Raw genomic sequence first — 16,088 nt, 5'->3', positions numbered from 1 at the left:
CTCAAGGGCATAATGAATCTGTGGCACTTCAAATCATCAAATCTAGGTGTCAGTCCAACATGAGTCGACCAGGCTACCATGCAGCAGAGTGTGCCTGGTGATCTCTAGAAAGCCGGAGTAGAATGAATGGGTGGGAATGTCAAGGGCGCATATTTTGACTAAGCATCGCTGGTATCTTCCTATTGGGACAGGAGTAGCTGGTGCCCATTGGGACTGGAAGACAGGGAGCCTGAACAGTAGGTGGGACCAGAACCAGTGCTAGGCAGAGCCAAGAATCCCAGCTTTGTCCCCCCCCTCCCATCCTCCTCCCTGCTGAAGTGTGGTAACACAGATTGAGGGGATGGAAGGAGAGGTTGGCAGGCAGTAAGACCTCCCTGGACTGGTTGTAGGTAAGAAGGCAGGCATGTAGGTTGGGGCAAACTGGGGCTTGTGTGGCAGCATCTCATTCGCCCTGATGGACTACTGGCAAGAGCTGTGTCAGAACAATAGGAACCTAAGAGGCTGCCTTATACTGAGTCAGACTGTTGGCCAGTCTAGTTCAGTATTGTCTACACTGACTGGCAGAGGCTCTCTCAGCCCTATCTGGAGATTCTGGCACTGCGGGGAGTTGGACTAAATGACCCTCATGGTCCCTTTCAACTCTGTGATTCTATGCTGGGATTGAACCTGTGGCCTTCTGGGTGCAAGGCAGATGCCTTGCCACTGAGCTACAGAACAGGAGGGTGTGGACTCTCCCTCATTGGAGGTGTTTAAAAAGAGTCCAGGGTACTGCAGATTTCTGCATTAACCAGGGGATTGTGCAAGATGCCCTTCAGAGATGCTGCCAACCACCTATTACATTAGTGTTGCCATATGCCTGGATTTTCCCAGACTCAACAACTTTGGGCAAAACTTTAAAAAGCTCAGCTTTTGTACCTGGATTTTCACTTTCTGAAATATGGCAACCCTATATTACGTGCCTATGAATTTATGATTACTTTCATAGCCTGCCTTTCCTGCAAGGAGCTCAAACTGGTGTCCCACTGCCGTGTTTTATCCTCGTGACAACCGTGTGGCTAGACTGAGAAAAATGCGATTAGTCTGCGACTTTATGGCTGCATGGGGATTGTCCGTTGTAGCACTAAGGTGAACACACTAGCAGTGCAAGGATTTCTGCTTGTGCAATGGGATGTTCTCCCCATCTCCTCCTCCTGCACCGAGGGCTTCTCCAACCCCCTGGAGTAGATTTGGGGAGGGTGTGATGGTTTGGGCTGGGTGTTCATCAGTATGCGGATGATACCCAGCTCTACCTCTCTTTTAAATCAGAACCAGTGAAGGTGGTGAAGGTCCTGTGTGAGTGTCTGGAGGCAGTTGGAGGATGGATGGCGGCTAACAGACTGAGGTTGAATCCTGACAAGACAGAAGTACTGTTTTTGGGGGACAGGAGGCAGGCAGGTGTGGAGGATTCCCTGGTCCTGAATGGGGTAACTGTGCCCCTGAAGGCCCAGGTGTGCAGCCTGCTAGTCATTTTGGACTCACAGCTGTCCATGGAGGCACAGGTCAAATCTGTGTCCAGGGCAGCTGTTTACCAGCTCCATCTGGTACGTAGGCTGAGACCCTATCTGCCTGCGGACTGTCTCGCCAGAGTGGTGCATGCTCTGGTTATCTCCCACTTGGACTACTGCAATGCGCTCTACGTGGGGCTACCTTTGAAGGTGACTCGGAAACTACAACTAATCCAGAATGCGGCAGCTAGACTGGTGACTGGGAGCAGCCGCCAAGACCATATAACACCAGTCTTGAAATACCTACATTGGCTCCCAGTACGTTTCCGAGCACAATTCAAAGTGTTGGTGCTGACCTTTAAAGCCCTAAACGGCCTCGGTCCAGTATACCTGAAGGAGCGTCTCCAACCCCATCGTTCTGCCCGGACGCTGAGGTCCAGTGCCGAGGGCCTTCTGGTGGTTCCCTCATTGCGAGAAGCAAAGCTACAGGGAACCAGGCAGAGGGCCTTCTCGGTAGTGGCGCCTGCCCTGTGGAACGCCCTTCCAGCAGATGTCAAAGCAATAAACAACTACCTGACATTCAGAAGACATCTTAAGGCAGCCCTGTTCAGGGAAGTTTTTAACGTGTGATATTTTAGTGTATTTTTGGTTTCTATGGAAGCTGCCCAGAGAGGCTGTGGAGGCCCAGCCATATGGGTGGGGTATAAATTTTGCATTATAGCTCTTTTGCAAAAGCCCCTCCTGGACTCGGGGTCCAGTGTGCTTTGAAGACGTAGCTGTTCCTTTCACAGAGGAGGACTGGGCTTTGCTGCATCCTGACCAGAGAGCTCTGCAGAAGGAAGTCAAGGAGGAGAATCCTGGGATCGTGGCCTCTCTGGTAAGGCTCCCTGCTGGATCATAAGTTCAGCTGGAATACCATCACTTCCATCATCAGAGCTTTAGGGCAGCAGCTGAAGAAGGAACAAAAAGGGTTTTCTGGTAGGACCACTGTAGTCACCCCCAACGACACGTTCCCAAGATGGAGGGTGAGGGAACAGCTGCAGTCGCCTGTGGTTCCTGCGCAATGTTTGCCATCTTGCCAAAGGTTGCAGGCAGCTTTACCTGCAGCAATTGCATGTTGATTGCCCTCTTAAAAGACAAAGTCCAGCAACTGGAGGAACGTGTAGCTACGCTCCAAAGAATTAGAGAGCTGGAACTCTTCTTGGAAGCAACAGAGCACACCGTCTCCACCAAGGAAGAGACAGGGGACTCAGGGGACTCCCCTGAGAAGGTGGCTAGTTCACCAACACAGGAGCCAGATATATGGAGAAACGTGACTCAAAGAAGTAGGAGGCCCAGGGTTCGCTCTGATTGTTTAGAAATACGCAATCGCTTTGAGGTCCTTTCCCCTAGCATGGAAGACGAAGAGCAGACTCCATTTGAGGATCTCTCCCTCATTACAGTCGATCAGGTATATGAAGACGAGGAGCAAAGGCAGTCCTCTGGGAATGTCCAGGCGACCTTGGAACCGACAGCTCACAGAAGAACCCCGACCAGACCTAAGAGGAGGCGTGTAGTGGTGATAGGGGATTCCCTACTGAGGGGAACAGAAGCAGTGATCTGTGGGCCTGACAAGATGTCTCGGGAAGTGTGCTGTCTCCCCGGGGCTAAGATCCAAGATGTAACTGAACGACTGCAAGGAATCATAAAACCCACTGACAAATACCCCTTCCTCTTGGTTCATGTGGGAACCAATGACACTGCAAGCAATAGCCTCCAGAAGATCAAAAGAGATTACGAGGCTCTGGGCAGGAAATTGAAGCAATTAAATGCACAAATTGTCATCTCATCTGTCCTCCCAGTTGAACGACGTGGCCCAGGGAGAGAGGGAAAAATAGTGGAAGTGAACAACTGGCTTCGCAAATGGTGCAAACAGGAACGGTTTGGATTCTTAGATCACGGAATGCAGTTTCTTGAAGATGGACTTCTGGCAAGCGATGGGCTGCACCTCACAACGGTTGGGAGGAATGTTTTTGCAAAAAATCTCAGAAACCTCATCAGGAGGGCTTTAAACTGACTAATGTGGGGGAGGGAGACAGTGCTCCTGAAGGTAGGAGTCTATCAATTGATGAAGATGATCATCCAAATGTCATAGACCGAATGGAGCAAAGAGCATGCAGACCTAGTGGTGGGAGGAGAAAATCCTTAAATAAGAGACACGGGGGAATGATTAATGGACTTCAATGTCTGTACACTAATGCGCAAAGCATGGGAAATAAACAAGATGAGCTTGAGCTCCTGGTACAGCAAACTAAATATGACATAATAGGAATCACTGAAACCTGGTGGGATAAATCCCACGATTGGAATGTAATAATGGAGGGATACAATTTATTTCAAAGAAACAGACCAGACAAGAAAGGAGGAGGAGTGGCGTTATATGTCAGGGATGTGTATACCTGTGAAGAGATCCAAGATTTAGAACCTCAAAGCCAAAGTGAGAGTGTTTGGGTCAAAATTAAGGGAGAAAAGAATAACAGTGACCTCATTGTGGGAGTTTACTATAGATCCCCAAGCCAAACGGAGGACATAGATGATGCCTTCCTGGAACAGATGGCCAAGCATGCAAAAGGAAGGGAGATAGTAGTAATGGGGGACTTCAATTACCCGGATATTTGTTGGATGTCAAACTCAGCCAAGAGCATAAGGTCAAACAGATTCCTCACTGCCCTTGCAGACAACTTCATTGTCCAGAAAGTGGGAGAAGCAACAAGAGGAACAGCCATTTTAGATCTGGTCCTAACCAATGTTGATGACCTGGTTAGTGGGGTAGAAGTGGAAGGATCATTAGGCGCGAGTGATCATGCTCTTCTGAAGTTTACTATACAGCGGAAAGGGGCAGCCAAGCATACTAGGACTCAATTTCTCGACTTTAAGAAAGCCGACTTCATAAAGCTTAGGGAAGTGCTGGGTGAGATCCCATGGACAGTAATACTAAAAGGAAAGGGAGTTCAAGATGGCTGGGAGTTTGTTAAGAGGGAGATAGTAAAAGCACAACTTCAGGCAATACCAATGAGACGGAAACATGGAAGGTGCCTAAAGAAGCCAGGGTGGCTATCTAAAGAACTTTTAACTGAGTTAAGATTAAAAAAGGATGTGTACAAAAAATGGAAAAGGGGGGAAACCACCAAAGAGGAATTCAAACAAATAGCCAGCACGTGTAGACACAAAGTCAGAAAAGCTAAAGCACAAAATGAACTCAGGCTTGCTAGAGAGGTTAAAAGCAACAAAAAAGGCTTTTATGGGTATGTTCGTAGCAAAAGGAAGAACAAAGAAACCGTGGGGTCACTCAGAGGAGAAGATGGTGAAATGCAAACAGGGGACACAGAAAGGGCTGAACTCCTCAATGCCTTCTTTGCCTCAGTCTTCTCCGATAAAGAAAACAATGCCCGACCTGAAGAATTTGGAGCAAATGATTCAGCAGAGGAAACACAGCCCAGAATAACTAAGGAGATAGTACAAGAATACTTGGCTAGTTTAGATGTATTCAAGTCTCCAGGGCCAGATGAACTGCATCCAAGAGTATTAAAAGAACTGGCAGATGTGATCTCAGAACCACTGGCAGTCATCTTTGAGAATTCCTGGAGAACAGGCGAAGTCCCGGCAGACTGGAGGAGGGCAAATGTTGTCCCTATTTTCAAAAAGGGGAAAAGAGAGGACCCAAATAATTACCGCCCAGTCAGTCTGACATCAATACCAGGGAAGATTCTGGAGCAGATCATTAAGCAAACAGTCTGTGAGCACCTAGAAAGGAATGCTGTGATCACCAATAGTCAGCATGGATTTCTGAAAAATAAGTCATGTCAGACTAACCTGATCTCGTTTTTTGACAGAATTACAAGCCTGGTAGATGAAGGGAACGCAGTGGATGTAGTCTACCTTGATTTCAGCAAGGCATTTGACAAGGTGCCCCATGATATTCTTGTAAAGAAGCTGGTAAAATGCGGTCTTGACTATGCTACCACTCAGTGGATTTGTAACTGGCTGACTGACCGAACCCAAAGGGTGCTCATCAATGGTTCCTCTTCATCCTGGAGAAGAGTGACTAGTGGGGTGCCACAGGGTTCTGTCCTGGGCCCGGTCTTATTCAACATCTTTATCAACGACTTGGATGATGGACTCAAGGGCATCCTGATCAAATTTGCAGATGACACCAAACTGGGAGGGGTGGCTAACACCCCAGAGGACAGGATCACACTTCAAAACGACCTTGACAGATTAGAGAACTGGGCCAAAACAAACAAGATGAATTTTAACAGGGAGAAATGTAAAGTATTGCACTTGGGCAAAAAAAATGAGAGGCACAAATACAAGATGGGTGACACCTGGCTTGAGAGCAGTACATGTGAAAAGGATCTAGGAGTCTTGGTTGACCACAAACTTGACATGAGCCAACAGTGTGACACGGCAGCTAAAAAAGCCAATGCAATTCTGGGCCTCATCAATAGGAGTATAGCATCTAGATCAAGGGAAGTAATAGTGCCACTGTATTCTGCTCTGGTCAGACCTCACCTGGAGTACTGTGTCCAGTTCTGGGCACCACAGTTCAAGAAGGACACTGACAAACTGGAACGTGTCCAGAGGAGGGCAACCAAAATGGTCAAAGGCCTGGAAATGATGCCTTATGAGGAACGGCTAAGGGAGCTGGGCATGTTTAGCCTGGAGAAGAGGAGGTTAAGGGGTGATATGATAGCCATGTTCAAATATATAAAAGGATGTCACATAGAGGAGGGAGAAAGGCTATTTTCTGCTGCTCCAGAGAAGCGGACACGGAGCAATGGATCCAAACTACAAGAAAGAAGATTCCACCTAAACATTAGGAAGAACTTCCTGACAGTAAGAGCTGTTCGACAGTGGAATTTGCTGCCAAGGAGTGTGGTGGAGTCTCCTTCTTTGGAGGTCTTTAAGCAGAGGCTTGACAACCATATGTCAGGAGTGCTCTGATGGTGTTTCCTGCTTGGCAGGGGGTTGGACTCGATGGCCCTTGTGGTCTCTTCCAACTCTATGATTCTATGATTCTATGATTCTATGAAATAATAATAATAATAATAATAATAATAATTTTTTATTATTATTATTATTATTATTATTATGCACAAGGTGGGTTCTGGCAGGAGGAACATCTCATTGCAAATGCAGAAACTCTTGCATTGACAGGACTCAGTAGATAACCACCCTGGGTATCCCAGGCCCTAAGTCCAGCATTCTGGACTACCACACAACACAGGTTCTACTATGATCATAACCTATCTTAGCTTCCTCCTAGAAAATAGAGCCCTCCAGCATAATCTGACATCCATTGTCTTTGAAGGAATGCGTGGGATAGACTGAAAACAGAGGTTGCTTCCACATGACCTGTTCATTGAACATTCATCCTGATTTGTTTGCAGGGAGATTAGACCATGTTAGCTATTTAATGAGCATTCATTGTGTTTCGTTTGTGTTTGATAATGACATTGTGTCAAGGCAAGTGTTACTCCACACTTTCACGTACAGCTTCCCATCACTTTCCTTATGGCAAAAAGCCTGATTTTTTGGGGACGTGGGTTTGTTGCGCAAAACCAACCCGTCAAGCATAATTGCACAAACTGAGTTTGCTGGCAAGTGATTGAAATTCACCCGAAAACACTGACTGTCTGCAAGTGCCCAGAGAGACAGATCCACTTAAATGAGGCGTAGAAGAAGCAAGTACCTACAGTAGCAGATGTGCAGGCTTAACTGTATAATACTTGCATAGCAGAAGTTCTCAAACTGTGGGGAATGTCCACAGTGGGGAGTGTGGGGTCAGGCACAAGAATCTGGAAGAGGAGATGCAAACTTTCAGCGTGGGGACAAGAGATCCTGCAGCAGCAGCAGGCAGAGGCAGATAACAACATAGGAACATTTGTTGGCATCAGTCTGTCTCAAGAGACAAGGGACTGCGCCTCTGGGGGTGAAGCCAAACCACTGTGTTTGGAGCACTGTGTTTAGTGACCTTTCCAGAATGCAAGCCTGGGCAGTGTGCATGGAGGAGGTCCCAGGTTGCCGAGATGACAAGACCCACCTTCTCAGCCTCACTGATGTGGTCCAAAGGAAAGCAGAGCACTATGTTTGGCACCAGCTTGGCTACAGGAGTTGCTGGAAGGAGGCATACAAGGTGCTGTCCAACCATCTTAGGGACTCTAGATTTGTGGAGGGTTTTCTTCTTAGCCTTTTCTTCTCCCGAAGTTATCCTGCAAGTCAATGGAGATTTAGGATAGGAGTTTTCCTTCTCCTAGGTGGGCTATCTTCCCAGGTTGATGAGCCCCATCTGCTCCTTGCTTCCCTCTACAAGACCTGCAGAAACTGCCTTCTTTTGACTGGACTCACTATTGGTCTCATCAAGAGACAATGGAGTGCGCCTCCATTGAAGGGTGAAGTCATACCGCTGGAGAATCACAGCGCCTGCTGGGGCTGCAGAGACTGTTAACTCATAACTGCTGCCTCCTGCGTTGGAGGTGACCTTTCCGGGGCACAAGCCTGGGCAGTGTGTATGGAGGTCCTGGACTGCCCAGACTTGTGCCCCTCTCTTGGTCTCAGCTGTTGTCTGTGTGCCATGTGGATTCTGGAATTCTGAAGGGTGGGAAGGGAAAGCACACAGATAAAAGTCCCTCGATGAAACTGATGAGTCAGAGAGGTTCTTAACTTACAGCTCTTTGACAGAATTTTGTGGAAGAAGTGACAATGGGCCAAAACCAGCCGTGTGGGAAAATACTTTCTTTTCCATTTTAATCTACAAACTGGAGCAAAGCTGCTAAATTCTGGCTCAGGAAGGATGCCACACAATGGGGAAAAGGGAGGGAAAAGTGCCAGTATCAGATGGGGAGGAGACTCATTGGACACCATTGCTTGGTGAGAGAATGAGAGGAGCCGTTTTATTGCATAGGTACCAAAAATGCTAGAGAGCTATCTGTTATCTTTCATGCAGGCGTAAAATTTAAAGCATAGAGAGTACTGAATGTTGGAAAGTTTCCCATCACTCTGAGAAATGGTGTCTCGTACAGCATGTGCATGCAAATGAAGACTTCAGGGTCCAACATTTTTCAAAGATAATTCTCTGAGGCACTTAGATGTCGAATGATACGAATGAGTTAAAAAAGGTATTTAAATATACCTTTGTTAAGAAACCGGAGGCCTTCCTCCTGGGCATTGTCGGCCAGAAAGTGTTAAAGAAGGACAGAAGTTTCTTTATGTATGCGACAACAGCAGCAAGAATACTTATTGCAAAGCATTGGAAAACACAAGACTTGCCCACACTGGAAGAGTGGCAGATGCAATTGATGGACTATATGGAACTGGCTGAAATGACTGGCAGAATCCGAGACTTGGGAGAAGAAACAATGGAAGAGGACTGGAAGAAGTTCAAGGACTATTTACAAAAACAATATAAGTTGTATGAATGTTAAGAATTTGCGTGACTTAGAAAACTTTTTTTTTTTTTAATATATATTTATTAAGGTTTTCCATACAAAACATACTTAAAAAAAAAATACAAGTCATCATTATCCATTTAACATCTTTCCATTGTTACATTGGACTCCCCCACACCTCCCGCATACACTTGCATCGTTATAAAGTTAATTCCAGACAAATTATCGTTTTGCTCATAATCTTAAATTTGATTAGCATATAATTCACACTTAAATCTAATTTGGTGATAGACAATTGTTTTCTACTCTGACATCCCAGTCAACACTCAATCAAATTACAATACTTTTGTAAATAAGTCTTAAATTTTCTCCAGTCTTCTTCCATTCTTTCTTCTCCCAGGTCTCGAATTCTGCCGGTCATCTCAGCCAGCTGCATATAGTCGATCAGCTGCATCTGCCATTCTTCCAAAGTGGGTAGCTCCTGAGTTTTCCAGTTCTTAGCGATCAGTATTCTTGCTGCTGTTGTTGCATACATAAAGAATGTTCTATCCTTCTTTAACACACTCTGGCCGACGATACCCAAGAGAAAGGCCTCTGGTTTCTTAGTAAAGGTGTATTTAAACACCTTTTTTAACTCGTTATATATCATCTCCCAAAAGGCCTTCACTCTAGGGCAGGTCCACCAGAGGTGAAAAAATGTTCCTTCATTTTCCTTACATTTCCAACATTTGTTATCAGACGAATGGTATATTTTAGCTAATTTGACTGGGGTCATGTACCATCTATACATCATTTTCATTACATTTTCCTTCAAAGCATTACATGCAGTGAAGTTCAGCCCAGAGGTCCACAACCTTTCCCAATCTTCAAACATAATATTATGCCCAATGTCCTGTGCCCATTTTATCATTGCCGATTTAACCATTTCGTCTTGTGTATTCCATTTCAGCAGCAAATTATACATTTTTGAAAGTACTTTAGTCTTAGGTTCTAACAGTTCAGTTTCTAACTTTGACTTTTCCATTTGGAATCCTAACTTTTTGTGTGACTTAGAAAACTTTAGCTCCAGCAAATAGATTTTGTAAAATAGAAAATTAAGTTATAAGTAAGAAAAGGTCGAAATTTAAGGCAATATTATGTTTAAATTTAAGGTATGAGTAATTGATAAAAATTACTTTAAATCAAGAAGTAAAATATTTGGAAAGTATAAAATAAGGTTTGAAACAAGGTAATAATTTGCTGATATTTTTATTATAAATAATGCAGGGTAAAGGAGATGCGAGGAAGTCCAGTTAGTCATATAAAATTGTATTGAATGGTGGGGTTCTTTTTTTCTTAATCTTTTTACTTTACTTCTTTCTGAGTTTTTTCTTTTCTTTTGGTGTACTTATTCTGGTTTTTTTTGTGTACTATTTTTTTTGGTGAAGGGATCTTGTATGTATATTGCTTATTTTGTATTTGAAAATTTAATAAAATATTTTTTTTTAAAAAAAGATGTCGAATGATACATCCTCAACTCTGCTCCCAGAGGATGCTGGAGGGTCAGAGTGTTGTGCATTCAAGGGTCCTTGAAGAACAATGATCTTCAAACTGCCTTGGGCTATGAAATCTTCATTTCTGCGCACCTTTTGAGACTCTACCCCACAGAACCCCCTGCTCAGGATGTCACAGGGCCAGATGCAAAAGGATGTTGGGACATCAACAGAGCCAGATGTTCCCTGGGGAACAGGGGAGCCAATTGCCTACTGCACCCAATGAACAACACCAATAGGATGACTGGCATTCAAATATAAACATACATTGGACCGAGTAAAGATCAGAGAGTCTAATAGCCCAGTTTAGGCAAAAGAATCCCATTTTGTTGCTTTCATTAAACAGTCTATAGAAACTCCTACCAATCTATTGCAAGTAATCCAGCAACCTACCTGCTCCTGTCAGGGCTTGCCCATGGCAGGACTGCAAATAATACCCAAGGACAGTCAAGTTATTTTGGTACCTGAGGCAATAAATCCCACAAGCACCTCTTCCGTTCCCTGGGAATAGAAATGCAACAATAATAAATCGGATAACTATTTGCTGCTCTTCCATGTCATCCAAAACCAACCGCCTGAAGTGGGCACCTCTCAGCTGGGCGCTGCCCTCTTTTCCTAGCTTGCCTCCTGACTTTTGATGCTACAGTCAAACCTCAGCTCCCAAACGCCTCTGTTTTGGAACGTTTTGGCTCCTGAATGCCAAAAACCCAGAAGTTAATGCTCTGGTTTTCGAACACTTTTTGGAAGCCGGATGTCCGTCGTGGCTTCCGCCTGTGTGCAGGAAGCTCCTGCAACTAATCAGAAGCAACGCCTTCCTTGCTGAACATTTCAGAAGCCAAATGGGATTCCAGGACAAATTACGTTTGAAATCCGAGGTTTGACTGTATTTCTGCATGTGTCTGACCGGGGGAACTGGGGAGAGGCAGGCAGGCAGGCTGGTAGGAGAGGAGAGCAGGTGGCAGTAGGAGATGGGAGGGGAGTGGGCAAAAACTTATTGCACATGGGCGGAGGACGAGAGGTGAAAAGGCAGCGGAGGCAAGAGGAGTCCTGTGTCCAGTTGTGCATGGCAGAGGAAGGTGTGCTTCATAGAAGTTCTGGGATGGGGGGAAGAAGTGTGGGCGGGCTAGTGGGCCCCACAAGATTTTGTTCAAGTTGACGCCTATGACTCTGCCTAATGATAGGGCCGTTCCTGATCTTCTCATCCTGAAACTGCATTGTGGAGATAACAGTTATATCTCCCTTAGTTATGTTTTGTTTTTGTTATACTTTCTAGGACTATGTAATGATTGTGCGTTATTTGCTTTTAGTGCTGTTTGTGGTTTTTGGGTCGCAGCCCAGCTACGTTTTACTGGAGTTGTGTTGTTTCAAAGTCTCTCTATAAATAGTGCTTTTGATAACCCTGCCCTATATAAAACCTGAATTGACCATATATAAAGCCCTGCATTATGTGAAAATGGAAGTACGGACATACATACAGTGGTACCTCGGGTTAAGTACTTAATTCGTTCTGGAGGTCCATACTTAACCTGAAACTGTTCTTAACCTGAAGACCACTTTAGCTAATGGGGCCTCCTGCTGCCGCACCGCCAGAGCACAATTTCTGTTCTCATCCTGAAGCAAATTTCTTGATCTGAAGCACTATTTCTGGGTTAGCGGAGTCTGTAACCTGAAGCGTATGTAACCTTTGCAGCATGGAAAAAATTTACATAATTACAAACATAACAAAAGTAATTCTAAATACATTAAATAAAACATCAAAAAGAGTGCAACCAAATTGCAACAGTTTCTATATAAATCATAGTAAGATCTAAAATATACACAAAATTAATATAAATAACAGCAACAACTCACACCCCAATCTCCCAAACAATACCCCAGCCTCGGTGTCTGGTCTGCAGCCTCAGCTTTTGTAGCTGGAGTCAGTCCAGGCCCCGTCCTGCCAGGCCAGGTGGGAAATGGCCTGCAAGGCAGGGAGCAGGTCTTCCAGGACTCAGCCATGTGAACAAACTCTGTGTTGACCACTCTGCAAGATCCCTAGGTGGTGATGCTTAGGTCTTGAATGCGTTCCCTTATCTCTACAGAGGATGTCCCCCCCTCTCTTTGAAGCTTGGGCTTCTCAGATTATGACTTATTCTTTCTATATACAGTGCATATTTCTTTGTGCAATTTTGCCCAGTATAGACATTTTTGCAAGCAATTCCCCCCAACATTCTGCATTTTCGTATGCTATTTTCACGAACATAATGCATTTTTATGCACGTGCCCTAACATATGCCTTTTCGTAAACATTTTTTGGCTGGAGAACTACCGTTTTCGCTCTATAAGACGCACCAGACCATAAGACGCACCTAGTTTTTGGAGGAGGAAAGCAAGAAAAAAAATATTCTGAATCTCAGAAGCCAGAACAGCAAGAAAGCAGCGAAAGCAGCAATCCCTCTTGATGTTCTGGCTTCTGGGATAGCTGCGCAGCCTGCATTTGCTCCATAAGACGCACACACATTTCCCCTTACTTTTTAGGAGGGAAAAAGTGAGTCTTATAGAGCAAAAAATACGGTACTTTGAAAATGCCAGAGAAGCACTAATTCTGAAGGAAAGCAACATTTCAACCAGCGTAGTCTTTTGGAAAGTACAAACCAGATAGATTTACAATAAAATGTGGACCCAACCATATATTTCCACTGTCCCTAGTTTTCATTGAGGCCTTGTGTAACTGCTTCCATTTCAGTGATGAAACTAAGATTTTGGGGTGGGGTGGGAAGTCTCATTTTTGAAGGTGACTTGGCAGGTTTATCTGCTATTTCTTAAAGACACCAAATCATTTCAGAAGCAAACCTTTGTGCCATTTCCAGCTCTGTCTTGGAGCAGGGGTGGGGAAACGTTTTGGCCCAGTGGGCCAGATCTTTATCTCCCCTATCCCAACCCCATAGGACAGCTTCAGCAGGCAGGTGGGGACTACCACCTGTCTGTCATCTGATGCCACGATGATGTCAGGTGCCTTTCTTTCCTTTATGTTAATCAAAAACTTATCTCTCTATTTACAACACTATTTTAGTACAGTGGTACCTCGGGTTACATATGCTTCAGGTTACATACGCTTCAGGTTACACACTCTGCTAACCCAGAAATAGAGCTTCAGGTTAAGAAATTTGCTTCAGGATAAGAACAGAAATCGGGCTCCGGCAGCGCGGCGGCAGCAAGAGGCCCCATTAGCTAAAGTGGTGCTTCAGGTTAAGAATAGTTTCAGGTTAAGAACGGACCTCTGGAACGAATTAAGTACTTAACCCGAGGTACCACTGTATATTAAAACATATATGTTTGAACACATGGCTTAAAAGGACCACCTCCATTGATTTATATGTTTAAATCAGGACTAATGGAATATTCTTCTTGTTACTGTAATTGCTGGCAGTGGTGTTTTTGTTGTTTTTTTTAAAAAGAAACATTGATATTATCTATTTATTGTTTCTTTTTTGCAATAACTTTTTAAAAGGCGTTATTTTAGTACCACAGACTTTTTGAAATAATTTTTATTTGATTTTACAAGTGAAGAATTATAACAATACAAAATACATATCCATATTTACAGATTTCCCTCCCCTCCATGTGGTCCTATTGTCAACTTTTTCAACTGCATATTATTTCAGAATCCATTATCTTGTATCTCACCATACTGTCCATGATACTTGCTATATTACAAGTGTTATTAGAATCCTGCTAATGTTTTCATCTGCTTACAGCGGTCTCCTAGATAAATGATAAATTTTGCCCATTCTTTATTGAGCTCTGAGTACTTCTGAATGCCCTTTCCTCCTAATTTATTTGTCTGACTTGCTTCTTGATCTGGATGTTCAATGAGGAATGATAGGTGCTGAGAAGCCATAAACTGAAGTAATGTTTTGGGTGCCCCATGCCATCTGTGCCTTATAATGAGTCAAACACTTGGCACATCCCACTCAGCATTGTCCATTCTGAGTAGCAGCAGTTCTCCAGGGTTTCAGACTGAGGATATTCATAACCCTACCTGGAGATGCGCTGATCACCTCATCTGTCTCCTGAGAAATCTCTATTTGGGTCAAGAGGCTACGGTTAGAACTGGATATGGAACAACCGATTGGTTCAAAATTGGGAATGGAGTACGACAAGGTTGTATATTGCCTCCCTGCTTATTTAACTTATATGCAGAATTCATCATGCGGAAGGCTGGGCTGGATGAATCCCAAGCCGGAATTAAGATTGCCGAAAGAAATATCAACAATCTCAGATATGCAGATGACACAACCTTGATGGCAGAAAGTGAGGAGGAATTAAAGAACCTTTTAATGAGGGTGAAAGAGGAGAGCTCAAAATATGGTCTGACGCTCAACATCAAAAAAACGAAGATCATGGCCACTGGGCCCATCACCTCCTGGCAATCAGAAGGGGAAGAAATGGAGGCAGTGAGAGATTTTACTTTCTTGGCTCCATGATCACTGCAGATGGTGACAGCAGCCATGAAATTAAGAGACGCCTGCTTCTTGGGAAGAAAGCAATGACAAACCTAGATAGCATCTTTAAAAGCAGAGACATGCCTGTTTAGTTAAAGCTATGGTTTTCCCAGTAGTGATGTATGGAAGTGAGAGCTGGACCATAAAGAAGGCTGATCGCCAAATAATTGATGCTTTTGAATTATGGTGCTGAAGGGACTCTTAAGAGTCCCATGGACTGCAAGAAGCTCAAACCTATCCATTCTGAAGGAAATCAGCCCTGAGTGCTCACTGGAAGGACAGATCCTGAAGCTGGGGCTCCAATACTTTGGCCACCCCATGAGAAGAGAAGACTCCCTGGAAAAGACCCTGATGTTGAAAGATGGAGGGCACAAGGAGAAGGGGACGACAGAGGACGAGATGGTTGGACAGTGTTCTCGAAGCTACCAGCATGTGTTTGACCAAACTGAGGGAGGCAGTGGAAGACAGGAGTGCTTGGTGTGCTCTGGTCCATGGGGTCACGAAGAGTCGGGCATGACTAAGCAACTAAATAACAACAACAACCTGGAGATGCTGGGGATTGAACCTGGGACCTTCTGCATGCAAAGCAGCTGCTCTACCACTGAGCCACGCCCCTTCCCAGATCCAGTACCTTCTTGAGTTTGAATTCCATCCATCACTTGTAGTGGCCAAGGAAGTGCTTGGCTCGCCCAAAGCTTTCCTCCACAGCAGCTCCATTCCTTCAAGTCAAGTGAGGACATGACAACAATGTTTGGAACTGCTGAAGAGATCGAACTGTGCTAAATGTCAGAAAGAGTGTCTTTAGTGGAACAAGCTGCTTGGGAGGTTGTGCAACAATGTGCACCCGAGGAAGCTTCCCAGAAAGGATTGGCGAGGCGTCTCTGGTGGAAACGGAGACCAACTGCTGGCCTGTAGGCTACATCCAATCCACGAACCCATTTTATCTGGCACAATGCAATCAAAGCCTTGATAAAAATTCTGTCCACAATTATTATGTGCAAGGAAAAGAATGCTGTTTTCAAAAGGTTGGGATAGACAGATGCCCCATATTTTCGTGCCACATTTTCCCCTTGGGTACGTTTGCAATGCTGGTTGCTTTTCCATGTATAATTCAGAAAGGCAGAAGAATATTTAGCATTTGACCTTTGAGGCATTCTTTCC

At 44.6% G+C, this 16,088-nt stretch overlaps 1 protein-coding gene across 2 annotated transcripts in view; it reads left to right on the top strand.

Annotated features, from left to right (window-relative positions):
- RIPOR3 (RIPOR family member 3) overlaps positions 1–16,088 on the top strand; it is a 134,389-nt gene that overhangs the window by 999 nt on the left and 117,302 nt on the right. The gene's annotated exons all lie outside the window — the stretch shown is intronic.

The sequence above is a fragment of the Podarcis muralis genome, chromosome 5, assembly GCF_964188315.1.
Source record: "Podarcis muralis chromosome 5, rPodMur119.hap1.1, whole genome shotgun sequence".
In the NCBI taxonomy this organism is placed as follows: Eukaryota; Metazoa; Chordata; class Lepidosauria; order Squamata; family Lacertidae; genus Podarcis; species Podarcis muralis.
The sequence above is the reverse complement of the archived record's forward strand: the minus strand, read 5'-3'. Positions and strand labels throughout refer to the sequence as shown.